The sequence below is a fragment of the Sciurus carolinensis genome, chromosome 9 (genome assembly GCF_902686445.1).
Source record: "Sciurus carolinensis chromosome 9, mSciCar1.2, whole genome shotgun sequence".
Taxonomy (NCBI): domain Eukaryota; kingdom Metazoa; phylum Chordata; class Mammalia; order Rodentia; family Sciuridae; genus Sciurus; species Sciurus carolinensis.
The window spans coordinates 20,380,081-20,394,294 of NC_062221.1; the positions used below are offsets into that span (position 1 = coordinate 20,380,081).

A 14,214-nucleotide genomic window follows, 5' to 3' on the forward strand; every position below is an offset into this window, starting at 1 on the left:
TCTCCTGACTACTTTCTGTCCCTAATCCTACCCCACATTCATCTCATCCTTGAATCATCCTTGAATCTGTAGCCAGAGCAAACTTAAAATGCAAATCTAGCATCCTTCTCCTGATCAACCCTTTTAAATAGCTTCCCCCTACTTTTCAAGACGTCACAACATCTCAAAGTAGTTTTGGGAAGTGGTTCTCAAAGTGTAATCCCTGGATCACCAGCATCAGTACTACCTGTGAACATACGAGAAACGTAAATTCTCAGGCCCCAACCCAGACCTGGATGCACTGAATGGGGAAGAGGGCAGCAATCTGGATTTAATGAGCTCTCCCGGTGATGCATGCTAAAACTATCAGTGGCTTAGGAAATCATCCATGAAAGGTTATGGAAAATAATATTCCGGCCTCCGCCATTTAAAGTGGACCATGAGCTTACAGTTCACACCTCCAGTTTCCTCTTTTGCCCTCCTGCTCTGACTGCACTAAATAACTTGCTGGCTTATTGAGCACTCCCTCTGCTAATCACTGGTTCATTTTCAAGAATCGATCCATGCATCACCTCCTCCAGGAAGCCTTCCCTGACACATCCCTAGCTGAATTCGGTGCCCCTCCTCTGTGCCTTCACAAACTCCTCTTCTTTATCAGAGTCCTTATCTCACTGTTTTATAATTGCCTTTTTACCAGGCTGCATTTCCTGCTAGACTGTGAAGTTGTTCAGAAGAGAGATCATCTTTCATCTCTGTCTCTCTGGGGCTTGGCTCACTGCCAGGCCCAGAGATGGGGCACAATAATGACATCCTTATGGAATAATATCAAGTCCCCACTTTGCTGGAGTTGCTGGGCCATGGTGGCACTGTCAGCTGCCTGCAGCAGGTGTGCTCAGCCTCCTCCAGCAGTCAATGTGCCTCTGGACATGGACTCTAGAAGTAGTGGGGCTCGAGTTTGATCTCATCCTGCCTGTTTCATTTGAGCCCTGGGGAGCTGGGTACTGGCATGTGCTAATTGGATGATGGCATTGAGTCCGACTGGTCTTGTAAACGTGTGCACAGGTAGTGAGCTGAGCACAGTTCAAACAGAATCATTTTGGAAATGCTTTGATTCTTCCAGCTAAGCAGCCTGACCCTGCTGCACTCCTGGGAACTTGGCATCAGTCTGCCATGCTGTTGTGGATGAGACTCTGCCTTGGAGATCGGCTGCTGTTGCTGTTGCTGTTCTGTCCTCCTGGGTTGTTGAACCCTGAAAGGCCTTACTTTGTCCATCTTCACAGTGGGCATCATTCAGATTAGTTGTGGGTTCCCTTCTGAATGAGTCTGGCTTGAAAGCCCAGGTATGCAGTTGGAAATGCATCAAAACCAGAGGGAGAGGGCTGAGGGGGAGCTGGTCTCTTTAGGCAATCTGGGAACCCAAAGGAAGGATGATCCAGGTTGCAGAAGCTGATTGATTAAAAATTAGAGTGGAGAAAGGCAGCCTTCCAGTCTTCAAAGCTCCTGCCTCTTCTGGTAGCCCAGGATGCACCAGCAAGAAGAGGTCCAGGAGACAGACTGGAAAAGTTTTGAGCTCAACGGAGCAAGCTCTGAATCCTGTGGTGCTCACGTCCATCCTTATGAGGTCAGATCTCCATATTGCACTTGCCAAAGGGACAGCTTTCTCTATCAGTCACCCCTCAGGTCGAGTTCATCACCATAAGGCAGTGGTCCTTTCTCCATTTGGGGGGTCAAGGACTCTTTTGAGAATCTGAGAAAATAATGACAACTATGCTCCTCAAAAGGAACAGTTCCCCAGAGATGTATATATTTTCGGTCTCAATCCAAATTTTGTTATCTGTTAACCTTCAGGATTTTATAGACTGCTGAAAAGGTGCTCCTACTGTTAGCTGCCCCTAGTCTTTGCCACACCAATGTCTCTTCCATCGGCATTTGTCCTTAAGTCCCAGGCAGAATTGTTCCCCCCCGCTAGGTAGCAAGTTGCCCTTACTGCAAGCAAAACACAACAGGTTACTTGGCCTCAGTCTCAGGAATCAAGTTGGCTTGGGCTGCACCCTGGAGTTCCTATCCTGGCTTCTACACTTATTAACTGTGTCCTAGATTGATTGATTAACTATGCTGAGCGTCAGTGTCCTTGTTGATAAAGTGAACATGATCACTGAACCTGGCTCTGGGGGTTACTGTGAGAATTCAGGGAGGTCTTGCATGTCAGGGTTGTCTGCAGGACTAGCATTGAAGGGACTGGAACTTTTATTCTCTGTGTGCTTGGTGCCTGGCCCTGGGTCTGTGCACAGTGGGTGTTCAATGTTGGTGGAAAGGAGGAGGAGTAACTGGGATAAGAAGGAGCAATACCTGTGAGAGTTTTCTAAATGTGACCTGGCAGGCAGCAGTAATGGGGGAGTAGCCTTGACTTTAGTGGCCCCGTCCTGCCAGGCTCCTGCATTTTCCCTCAAGTTGGAGAGCTGATCATTCAAACTAGGACCTGGCAGGTATGAATTAAATGAGATAATAGAAAAGTGTTGCAGGTATAGAAACCCTGGCTTCAGAGCCAGAAATCGGTTCAAAACTAACCTTGACACCCATCTGACTCAGGTGCCTGAGTTTCCTCAATTAAGATGTAGGGATATTGACACCTACTCAACCATCTCACATCTCTGTAAGTGGCTTTAAATTTGTACCAGATTGAAAAAGAAATTAATTTGGCTTGATAATGAAGTCTGAGTTCTCTTGCATGAGTGGTGGGATAGAGTCAACCTATCTCATAACACTTTTGTGCAGATTATTTTAAGTTCAGTATAATAAAAGGTTTGTAAGCTGTGGAAAGCCAAACAAATAAGAGTGCTGAAAATCAATGTGTTGTTTTTCACTTTTGGGTTAGGATGAGCCCTCGCTCCAGACACATCAGCTGCAGACATGTCAGATCCCAAGTTCTAAGTTGAGACTGTTTGACTTCAAATCCTGGTTTTTCCACCAACTTGCCGGGTAGCTTGAACAAGTTAATTAACCTCTCTAAGCCCCGGCTTCTTCATTTGTGAAACAGAGATACTATTACTTATCACACAGAGTTGCTTTATTGTAAAGATTAAGTGGGAAAATGTATATAAGACATTTAGTGCAGCATCTGACACATAACAAGGAGTCAATAAATGGTAGTTTTGTCACAGCTATTGTCTGAGAAGAAAAAATAGGAATCTGTACCCCAAATCTTACCTGAGGCTGAAGTACTTTCCAGGTAGCAGAGTTCAGCCTTAGCTTCTTGAGGAATTATTTTGCTTTGCTTTCATTTTATAGCAAAGTCTGGACAATGTAATGACAGCCTATGGGAAGCTTGGTCTTGGTGAGGTCAGGGGAAAGGTAAGGCTCCCTAGACTCCAAGGGGCCATGGAGGCCCTGCATAGCCCAGGACAGCCTGCTGCTTGGAGCTTGCTTTGTTAGAGATGCTCTGTGCATATTTCCTGGAAAGCTGGTTTCTTCCCTCCCTGGTCCTTGGAGCCCCTGCCTGCTAAGGTTTCCCTCCCAGGTAAGGAAAGTCATCTTAGGCTACTTGAAGACAGAGGTCATGTGTACCCAGGGCGCTATGCAACCCTCCCCCTGGGGAACCCCCACCCTACCCCTGGCCCAGGGAGGCTGCTGGGCTTCATTCATATTCATTGTCACTTGGAGCTGCACCTTTTCTCCAGGCTGCGTGGGGATGTGCATCACCATGGAAACGCTAGAGGTGAAATCACTCAACTGTTGGCAAGCAGAGTTTCTCTCTGGAGCTTGGAAAAATGGAGAGCAGGTTTGTGGTGTCACAGAGAGGAAAGATGCCCTTAAAACAACCTGAACGCTCTCAATTCCATTTGGGGACTTTTCCCTTTAAATAAAAGTTGAACAATAAATGAAAGAGAAATGTTTTCGGGCCCTAGATAGGCTACCTCGGAGAGCCCACTTGGACTGGACATGCCACTCTTTTCTGGCTTTCCTAACCTGCTACATCTTGTAGACTGAATAACACATTCTGTCTGGCAGAAAACGGGGGGACATCTCAGAGCCCATAGCCTGGAAGAGTGGACCTTTGTGTCCAATGGCCACTTCTGGTTCTTTACCTGATTTTTGGTCCCTGAACATTTTTTCCAAATGAATATCTGGCAGACTCCTGGTGACCATAGTTAGTAAGGATATGTTTGCTTACCTGTGAGGTCCTGAGGTAAGCTGTGGTGGTACCTACTCACAGGTCACCCCCAGACTTTAGAGTCTGCTCCTGGGAATGACTTGGGCAGGGAGGAATATAAAGATCTGGCTTTCTGGGCTGGGGCAGGATGTGGGAGGGTGTGGATGGTGCTGGGGGGTAGCTGGAAACGAGGAGGGCTGGGGGGCACTGGCTAGTTGGGGGATCTGAACTTGCCCATGGCTTGCAAAAAGCCACCAATATGAACCACTAATAATTCTAGCTCAGTCTCAGAGTTGCGTGATTCTTGTCTTGTTTTCCTCCTTTGGGGAAAAAGAGCACCAATAATATTTTCTCTGCCTTCAATCAGAGCAGCTTGGAGCTCATTGTGTAAAGGCCTGCTTGCCTGCCTATCTCCATCCCAGTATCCACCAAGTGCTTGTCATGCATCAGGCACTGTGCTAGGGCCTAAGTCACAGCTTCCTTGGAAACAGTCATGGACCAGGAGGTTAGAATAAATTTTTCACAAAGACATTTTAAAGCAAAAGATCCATGCTTTCAGCAAAAGACTATTTTAACAGTTCTAATTTTTCTGTTTTTTTTATCATAGACTTTGATTACTATGTCAGAGGATATTAAGAGAGGCAGAGAGACAGACACATACACACCAACTGACCTTGAAATTTAGGACAGTTTTACTTTTCCAGGTGAGAACAGACAGGCCTTCCAAAATGTCATCTAATTGCTTTCATTCTTTGTAACTAAGGATGCCCTTTAACTTCTTAGAGCCTTAGTTCCTCCATATTAAACTTCAGTCAGAACAATAAGAATGTTCTAGAACATGTTGGTGGTTTTAACATGGGAAGAGCAAAGAGCAAAGGTTTGGGGAGGTTGGCATGTGGGGTCAGATTCTGACTCGGGTGTCATTTATATAGACCACACAGTGGATGGTAACTCTGGAGTTGGTGTGGTAGCTTTGCAGGGAGGGGGTTTTGGAGGTTGGTGAAGATTCCACTCTAGGAGGCAGGCAGGAGGAGAAGTGATGCTCCTAGGGGTATAGGAACCCCAAAATGAGTCAGTGTAGGTGGTGTGAATGTCACACCGTTGACATGGCAGAATGGCATTGTTGGAATTATAGCAACAAGCAGAGAGAAGGTGGGAAGAAGCCAACAGGGAGAATGAGCAGGAACTCATGCAGATAAGACCAGACCCTTTGGGAGAATTCCAGAAACCACCAAGGGAGGTCTGAAGTCCTTCCATGATTTTGTAGATGGGGACTGTTGGTCCACAGTCTTGGGGGAAAACTTGAACAATGGTGGAACATGTGAGTCTCTGCTTAGTGGGGCCCTGGATCATATGGGCTTCCTGTCTGGTATGTAAATTCTCTGGACGATTGTTGTTTTAGAATAGGAAGACTTACTTATTTTCTTGTTGAGGACCTCAGAGGTAGAATTGTAGATAATATTGTAGTCTGTACCTCTGCTGAGCAGCATGGCTTCTCTCTGTTTCTAGAGGAGGCTAAAGTTCAACAAACTATTTCCTCTTCCTGGGAACACACCTAGATTTACATTTTCTCAACCTCCCTTCCAGTTAGTGTGACCATGTGACAGAGGCCCAGCCCGTGGAAGGTGAGCTGAATTGATGGTACCACTCTAGGCCTGGTGTAAACGTTCCAAGGACAGTCCTCTTGTTGCCAGTCAGTGTACTGACCTGTGGAAGCACAAGATGGAAACAGCCTGGGTCCCTAAACCACTATGCAAAGCAGGCCTGCTTGCCAATTAGGAATGTCCCTTTAGGACTTTCAATAAGTAAGAAAGCACAAGTAGCAGGTCTGAGCCTTCAGACATGTTGGGCTTTGCTATAGAAGCAAACAGATCTTAACAAAACACTATTAGCACAGAATTTTTTCTACCAGGGTCAGGTCTGACTGCTCGGGATCCAATCAGTTGTGGCCAAGGCATCATGAAGAGCAAATCATGCCTCTGCTCAGCAGGGGCTTCAGTGGGGAGATTTTTTTGGAAGGGGATTGTGAGCAGGGCAGTTACCTTGACTTTACGTCTCATGCTGCTAGGAAACAAAACAAAACAAAACAAAACAAACCTCTCTATAACCCAAATCTGCCTTCTCATAACTCTCTTGTTCCTAGTCCTTCTCTGGGCAGCAGTAGTTTACCCCATCCTGTGATGTCTTCTTTCCAGAGGCCCTCTTCTCCAGCTACTCCCTCGTTCTGACCTTCTTCCCTCTGGGGCACGCTTCCTGAAGCATGGCTTTCAAATCACACAGACATCAGCTCACATTCAACTCTCTCCACATGGTCTTGGATTGTCAACACATTATCCTTCTGAATCTCAAACTCCTCATCTATAGAATGGAGGCGTAGGTACTTCATAGGGTTGTTGTAAGTATTTAACGTGATTCTGTGCCTGAAGCACTCAATGCTGTGCCTGTAGAGTCGGCTCCCTCTCAGCAGTAGCTCTGATTTTTGTTGTGTTTGATGTTAGGATTTCAGACTCTTCAACCAAGCTGGTTAGTGGCTCTGAATATATGAGTTTGGTTTAAATCCAGAGGCACTTGGATCTGCACTGAGTTCTGCAGCTGCTATCCAACTGACATCCATGCAGGGACCACTGCTTCTTGTCACACGGGTACTGTGCTCATGCTCTTTTTTCCATGGCTTGACAGGCTCATTAAGTCATTGGATGTGAAAGTTGTTCTCATCTGGACCTTCAGGGCCACCCAGGCAGTAGCATTGTACTGAGTCACCCAGGTCCACTTAAGACACCACTCTTTGTCCTAGGTCTTGATAGTTCAGGGCATCTCCCATGGCATTGCCAGCTGGGAGGTGCATTGGGGAACTTGATGTGTTCTAAAGGATTTTTGAAAAAATTATATGGAATGATCATTCTTAACCTCCCTTGGGTCATAATTTGATGAAAGTTCTGGCTTCTTCTCTCTAGAAAAACATCCATATACATTGACACAGTGTTTTGCATACTATTTGGGAGGTCCCCAAGGAGTGCGAGCCCTTGGCTGGTGAGGTTGGTCTGGAAATGTGTCTGCCATTTGTGGGGAGCTGTGGCCTACTTCTGGGGAGGGAGCTCCAGGCAGCCACCCCTCCCATGACCTCAGTGAAGGGAGAAAGATCCAAACACTTTTCTCATCAAGCTCAAATCAACTGTGTGAAACCTCAGAGGGCCTTCCCATGCCTTCCTAGTCATCTCCATCTGAACAATCCTACAGGTTCTGAACGTTAATCAGTGCCATTGCGAGTCTGCCGATGTTACGTGGAACTTAATTGGTTCTTTGGAGGAAAATGAGTCACCATTAGGAGAGTAAGCTGCAGGGCAGAAGCACACAGAGGGAAAGGAAAATGAAACTGCACTTGGAAAAGATCAAGTGTGCCCTCACTGCTCCTCCTAGACTGCAATCCGAGATGAGCCCACTTTTGCTGATGGGGCTTAAAGAGGTTTTCAGAACCACAGAGACAAAGGAGGCAGCCTCCTCCGCCCCCTCGGTTTCTCTCCCTCCTTTTCTGCATGTGGAGCCAGATCAGGTGGAGGGGGAGGGGGCAGGCCATCCGCTTGACTGTCAGAGCTGATCACTGCTGACCTTATCAAAACACAGAATCAATACTCTCTCCTCCCAGCAGCCCAGAAAAATCATAAGGAGTTTGAACCAAAGCAATTTGAAGTGCGGGATCGTCTGAATCAGGAGACAAGCCAGTAAACTGTTGGGTCTCTGAATCCTCCCACGTCCTTCCTCAGAGTCAGGTGAGACCAGGAACATCATTTCTGGCTCAAGATGGGCACCTGATGAGAGGGATATACAAAGCAGTCTTCATTAATTGAGCCCATGCTCTAGCTGGCCAGTACACTGGGCTCAGAATACCAGTGTATCTCCAGGGAGGCTCATAGGTTAGGTCTAGAGCCTGGGGAAGTGGTCTTCGCTCTCCCCAGGATATTTTTACAGGTCCTGCAGGTCTGGTCCTGGAGTAGAGGTCTCTGGCCTCTAGCCGTACCCTTGGAAAAGCCAAACTGTGCCAATGGTTACAGTGTCAAGGGGCTTATATGATGTCACTACCTGTTATGGTTTAGATATGAGCTGTTTTCGCAAAGCTCCTGTTAATACAGGAATATTCAGAGGTGGAATGATTAGATTATGATAACTGTAACCAAATCACTCCATCTTAGTTTGAATGGAATAACTGGGTGGTAACTGTAGGCAAATGGGGCAAGCTGGAGGAGGTGGGTCACTGGGGGCATGCCCTCGAAGAGGTCTTCTCTATGGCACCTTCTTCCTCCCTCTCTGCTTCCTGATGTTGTGAATGGAGCAGCATTCCTCTGCCATGCCCTTCTGCCATGATGTACGGCCTCATCGTGGGCCCAGAATAATGGATTTTGTCTAACCATGGACCCGACCTCTGGAACCACGAACCAAATGAACTCTTCCTCCTCTAAGCTGTTCTTGTCAGGTGTTACCTAGTGCTAACACACCTCTTCTCCCCACTCTCTTATCTCTTTGTTCCTTGTCCTCTTTTCTCTAGACTTGCTTTTTCTTTTCTCATTCTGCTTTGCTTCTTTTAAAGGTGGGTAAGACCGGGAAGAAGGGATGGAGGAGAAAACCACTGTGGGTAGAACAGAAGGGGAGTTAGATAGGATCATGTTGTGCCAGAAGGGCCAGGCTTCATGCAGAAGATGGGGTCTTGGGTCTTGGATGGTCATGGGTCTTAGATTGGGATGTGGGAGCCCTGTTCTTCCAGAACATCAGGTGTTTCCTGGTGACCTTGGGACTGAGTTTTCCATCTCTTCTCTGACCTTCTCACCCATTCTAGGAATAAGCCAGTATCTTGAATGCTTTTCTACATTATCTCTCTGGCATTTCTGGTGCCTTGGAGCTCATACCAGTTGGAGCCAGGGTGGCCCAGGTGCCCAGGGCTGCTGGAACCACCAGGCATTCACTTCATACTTTACTATAATTGCTCACCAGTCCTTCCTCCTCACTAAGCAGTGAGCTCCTCAAGGGGAGGGAATGGTCTGATTCACCCTTGTGTCCTCAGAGCCTAACCCAGGGGCTTACATGAGCAGGTAAGTGACTAGAATTCCAAAGGGACCCAGAACTTATTAGGAAGGCAGGCCCAGCTTCAATGGCTGGTTTCTTCACTGACCCCAACAGAGAGGCTCTCTGTGGCTTCATAGCTTTGCCGTTGAACAAGGATGTGGAGAGCAGAGCTGGTCACTTCCTTGGGCTCACTGTATACTGACACACTTTCAAGCCTTTGTACATCTGATGCCCTCTGCCTGGAATGCATCCTAGCCAGGCTGACCTAATTGCTCTATTTTCTGAGTTCCCAAAAGACTCTGTATACACTCCCCCCTTTTTTTTTTTTTTTTTTGCGGTGCTGGGGATTGAACCCAGGGCCTTGAGCTTGCGAGGCAGGCACTCTACCAACTGAGCTATATCCCCAGCCCTCCTTTTTTTTTTTTAATAGCATTGATCATATTGTACTTTATTGGTTATTGGCATGGCTGGCTCCTCTTTTGTAGGCAGTTCATCTGTTCATAAATACTTGTGGAGCGCCAGTCTTTGCCAGGTGTGGGGAAACACTAGGAACAGTACAGGCAGGGTCCTGGCTCTCATGAAGCCCAGTGAAAGGATGCATGACGTTGACGATGCCAGGCACGGAGAAGGCCTGCACCGAATGTTCACTGAATGGAATTGAGGATTTGGTATTTAGAGAGGCCAGACAGGGAAGGGGGCCAGAGACAGGAGACTGAGTACATTTAGGGAGAAGATGGTTTTAGGGTTATCATATAGAGAGGGGATAAAAGTGAGCAGGAAAGGAAATCTTGTTCACCCAGTGTGGAGTCTAGTGGGTCAGGCTGCTGCAAGGGGAGCAAGAATCAGGAGGCTGTCATCTGTGGGGCTTACTCAACGGTGGGCTGCCAGCAATATGTACCTGCCATCCCTGTGGACACAGGCGAAGGTTGGGGCCTGTGGATGCCAATGCTGGGGTGGGAAGACAGTTATGAGGAGAGTATGCAGGCATCCACAGCAGCAGGCAGGCCCTGGGGCCACCTTTATTAAATGAGACGAATGTAATGCACCTGATTTTTTTTTTTTTTTAATCACATGGGTAATTGGAGGGAAACCGACTGTGAGGAACAAGGATGAAGCAGCACAGGTTGGTGTTCTCTGTATGGAGGAGAAAGTGAGATGTGGGCAGACGGGAGCAGTACCCTGGGCCTCTCGGGGCACCAGCATGCACAACGTCATGCCTATGGTGCTAGAGTGTTTTCCTGGGTCCCTGTGCAGGTTAACGTGTCCCAGTGGCAGGCAAAGCTGCCCACATGCCAGCTGTCAGCATTTCCTGACAGAGCAGCAGGGAGCTGGCCCCTTTGGAGCAGAGAAGCACCCACATACAACCCCTCTTCCCAGGGTCTCCCTTCCCACTTGGATGGGCTCCTAGACTGGGATGGCCTGGGAAATTCCCCGTGCCCCAGAACCTCATCAACCTGCGGGCAGGGAGCAGAAATAGAACATGAAACACCAGCCACAGATGGCCACGGCTTCTAAATAAGCATTTCATTAGTTTGGAACCCGGGGAAAACACAGTTCAAGTTATAGGGAAAAATAAATGAGTAAGGAGAGCCTGATTTTAAATCCTGCTAGTTATGTTTAGCATGTCCATAAAAATAAGCAGAGCTCTCTTTTTAAAGGGGCCACTGTTAATTAGCCGTGGTGCCCGTTCGCACACTCTGTCTAGTCATAACGTGGTTATGCAGTGCTGGGGAAGAGGCATGGGGTTCCACATATCCTTTTTATGCCTACTGCTGTCATGCTGAAATTGGCTCCCTCCCTCCCTAACTGTGCTTTATGGGGAACTGTATGGGAACAGTGTTGCTTCTGCTCATACTTGTAGACCACCCTGGAAAGTTAGCTCCTCCTTTTGGAAGTCAGTGCTCAATCCCTATTGGAGAAGACACCCAACTCCATTTCCATAAGCTGTGTTTTCTGTTTCTTTTTCTTCCCCACTAAGTCATGCCTGTGTCCTCTGCATAACCCTTAGTGGCTGGTTCTGAGCACTTCATCCTTCCATGGAAATAGCGGGAGTCCTGCACTCCCCCCACCTGAAGGTGAGGCTTCTGGTGTCCTCCCATCTCCCCAATAGGCTTGTCCTGTCCAGGGGTTTAGGCTGTGATTCAGAAAGTTCGCTGAATGCCAATCTGGTAAGATGCTTCAGCAGGTGACAGAGAACATGTGGGGCACCTGAGACCTGGTTTGAGTCTTAGCTGCCCCAGTGATAACCTCACTGAGCCCCAGTTTCCTCATCTGTAGAATGGGGCTGAGGAGCTCTGCTACTGGGGGGCATAATGGCTACCAAGCTCTCCTGTCTTGCTTCTTGAGCTGTTCTTCACGTGGGCTTTTATGCTAGTTGGCTTTCTATCACTGTGACAAAAGGAAAAACCAACTTAAAGGAGTAAATATTTATTTTGGCTCAAGTTTTCAGAGATTTCAGTGCATACATAATCACTTGGCCACGTCACTGGGAGACTGTGATGAGGCAGAACATCATGTAGAGGGTGTAATGGTGCAAAGCTTCTCATCTCATGGTGGCCAAGAAGCAGAGAGGTATGGGGAAGGAGTCAGGGATAAGATAGACCCTTCCAGGGCATGCTCCGGTGACCCTCTTTCCCTAGGTAGTTCCCATCTCCTACAGCTTCCAGCACCTCCCAATGGTCCATTCGGATTATGAATTCATCAGTAAATCAATCTACCAATGAGGTCAGAGCCCTCACTATCCGATCTCTTCCCAAAGCTACACCTCTGAACATGGCTACATTGGGGACCAGTCTTCAACACAAGAGCCTTTGAAGGACTTTTTGGATCCAAACTGTAACAGTTAACATTAGGTATGAGATCAGATGACCTTTAAAAACCTTCAAAATGGTTGAAGAGTCTCTGATTTTTAGGCTGATTCTGAGCGCAAAGATTCCTGGGTTCTGAGTAGGTCTGGCTGATTTGGATAATATAAGAAGCCTTTGGAAAACCTCCTGGGTCCTCATTAGTATAATGGCTGCTGATTTTTTAATGCTGTGTGTAAGCTCTGACCTGGTGTCTGCATTCTCTGTATCATTTGCTCTTTATCACCACCCTATGAGGTATGTATATGTTATTTTCATCTTAGGGAAAGGAAACTGAGATGCAGTGAGTTCTAAGATCTAACATCTGATATGTTGGGTTACAACTGACTTGCTGACTTTGAATTTCATCTTTACCTATTTGCTCCTGGCTCCCTAGGTAGCTAAGAATCCAAGCTGAGCAATTTCCTAGAGCAGCATTGGCCCTTAGAAAGTTTTTGGCAATAATGAAAATGTTCCATTCTGTTCTTTTCAATATGATAACCATTAGCTACTTGAATTGTGGCTAGTGTGAGAGAACTGAGTTTTAAATGATAAGTTAACTTAAATTAGACAATTCATGTGACCAGTGGGTACCATATTGGTTAGAGCCTACACATTGCTGTTATAAGTCTTCAAGGAGATTCCAGGAACTCATAATCAATGGCCCTACTCAGGCTCCTTCCACCTCTATCCCATGTATGTGCACCCACTTTGTGGCTACTTTCCTATAATTCTGGAGTAAACTCTATATGGGATGTCACTTTTTGTTCATACTCATGTAGCTAGAGTTCTAGGAGATTCCACTGGACAAAAGGCTTGATGGTCCTCCATCGTACAATTTCTTTTCTCAGCTCCCCTTTAGCTTTCCGTTTCTGATCTTTAATCTTTGGGTCTCCAGTTCCCCAGCTCAGCCCTGTCAGCACTTTCTCCTCCTCCTCCATAGACCTCACTTTGCTACTTAGACATCCAATGTCCTTTGAGGTGTTGGGAACTCTGAGTTAGCCTGGAAGCTGGGATTGGAGGTCCTGCTAATCTTCTGAAGAAGCTGGTACTTAAATATAAAGGCCCTTTTCAGATTCTTGGTAGGTTAGGTGTCACAAATATTCTTTCTCTTTATAATATTCATTTTACTGATTATAAAAATACATGTTGATTGTAGAAAATGTGGAAAACATGGTAAAGAACATATAGAAAAATAAAGTGGGAACCATAGTCCTGTTTATACATAATCACTTTTATAACTTGAATTTTGTTCTTCCAGATAGATGTTTAAGAGCACAATGTTTTTTATTCACTGATTAAAGTCTATTTCTAGATGTTTCTTTCCTATGAATACTTCACTTGTTTTATTAAAAAGCAAAGCCCAGGCCTGGGGATGTGACTCACTAGTAGAGTGTTTGCCTAGTATATGCAAGGCCCTGGGTTCGATCTCTAGTACCAGGAAAAGAGAGACAAAGAGAAAGAGAGAGAGAGAGAGAGAAAGAGAGAGAGAGAGAGAGAGAGAGAGAGAGAGAGAGAGAGAGAGAGAGAAAGCAAAGCTCTCTATCAGTTCAGACTCTTATCTTCATCTTGACATTTCTAGAAGTAATGAAGTACACAAGTCTCCTTGTTTGAGGCAATCACATCAAGTCAATGATGGAGATTATTCTTCCTATGGAATTTCTTGGCAAGATTTTTTCAATACCTGTTTCTCAGAAACAACTGTGGTTTTATTCTTGAAGTGTTCAATATGAACAACATTCCTGAGATTTCCAATTTTTCCGTTGACTTCAACCTTCCCCCATAGAAATGTTAAAAGTTTAGAGAATAAAAATTTCCGTCTTCTGCTTGATGAGTAAGGTCCAAATTAAACTCCCAAGTTGACCTCTTAGGCCTCTTGTCTTTTCGTGTTACCATGTTGACAGTTGGTCCTGTGATCAGAAAGCCAGATATTTGTATTTTTATTTATTTATTTATTTTGGTACTGGGGATTGAACCTAGGGAACTCAACCACTGAGCCACATTCCCCAGACCTTTTAACATTTTTTTAAAATTTTGAGATAGATTCTTGCTAAGTTGCTTAGGATCTTGCTAAGTTGCTGAAGCTGGCTTTGAACTTGTGATCGTCCTGCCTCAACCTCAGCCTCCTGAGCCACTGGGATCATAGGTGTCTCCACCCTTCCCAGTGATAGTTGTGCTTTTAATGAA

At 46.1% G+C, this 14,214-nt stretch overlaps 1 pseudogene; it reads right to left on the reverse strand.

The window, feature by feature from the left end:
• Positions 1 to 13,572: 13,572 nt before the first annotated feature.
• Positions 13,573 to 13,923, reverse strand: LOC124993546 (60S ribosomal protein L22-like 1; annotated as a pseudogene).
• Between the last annotated feature and the right edge of the window lie 291 nt (positions 13,924 to 14,214).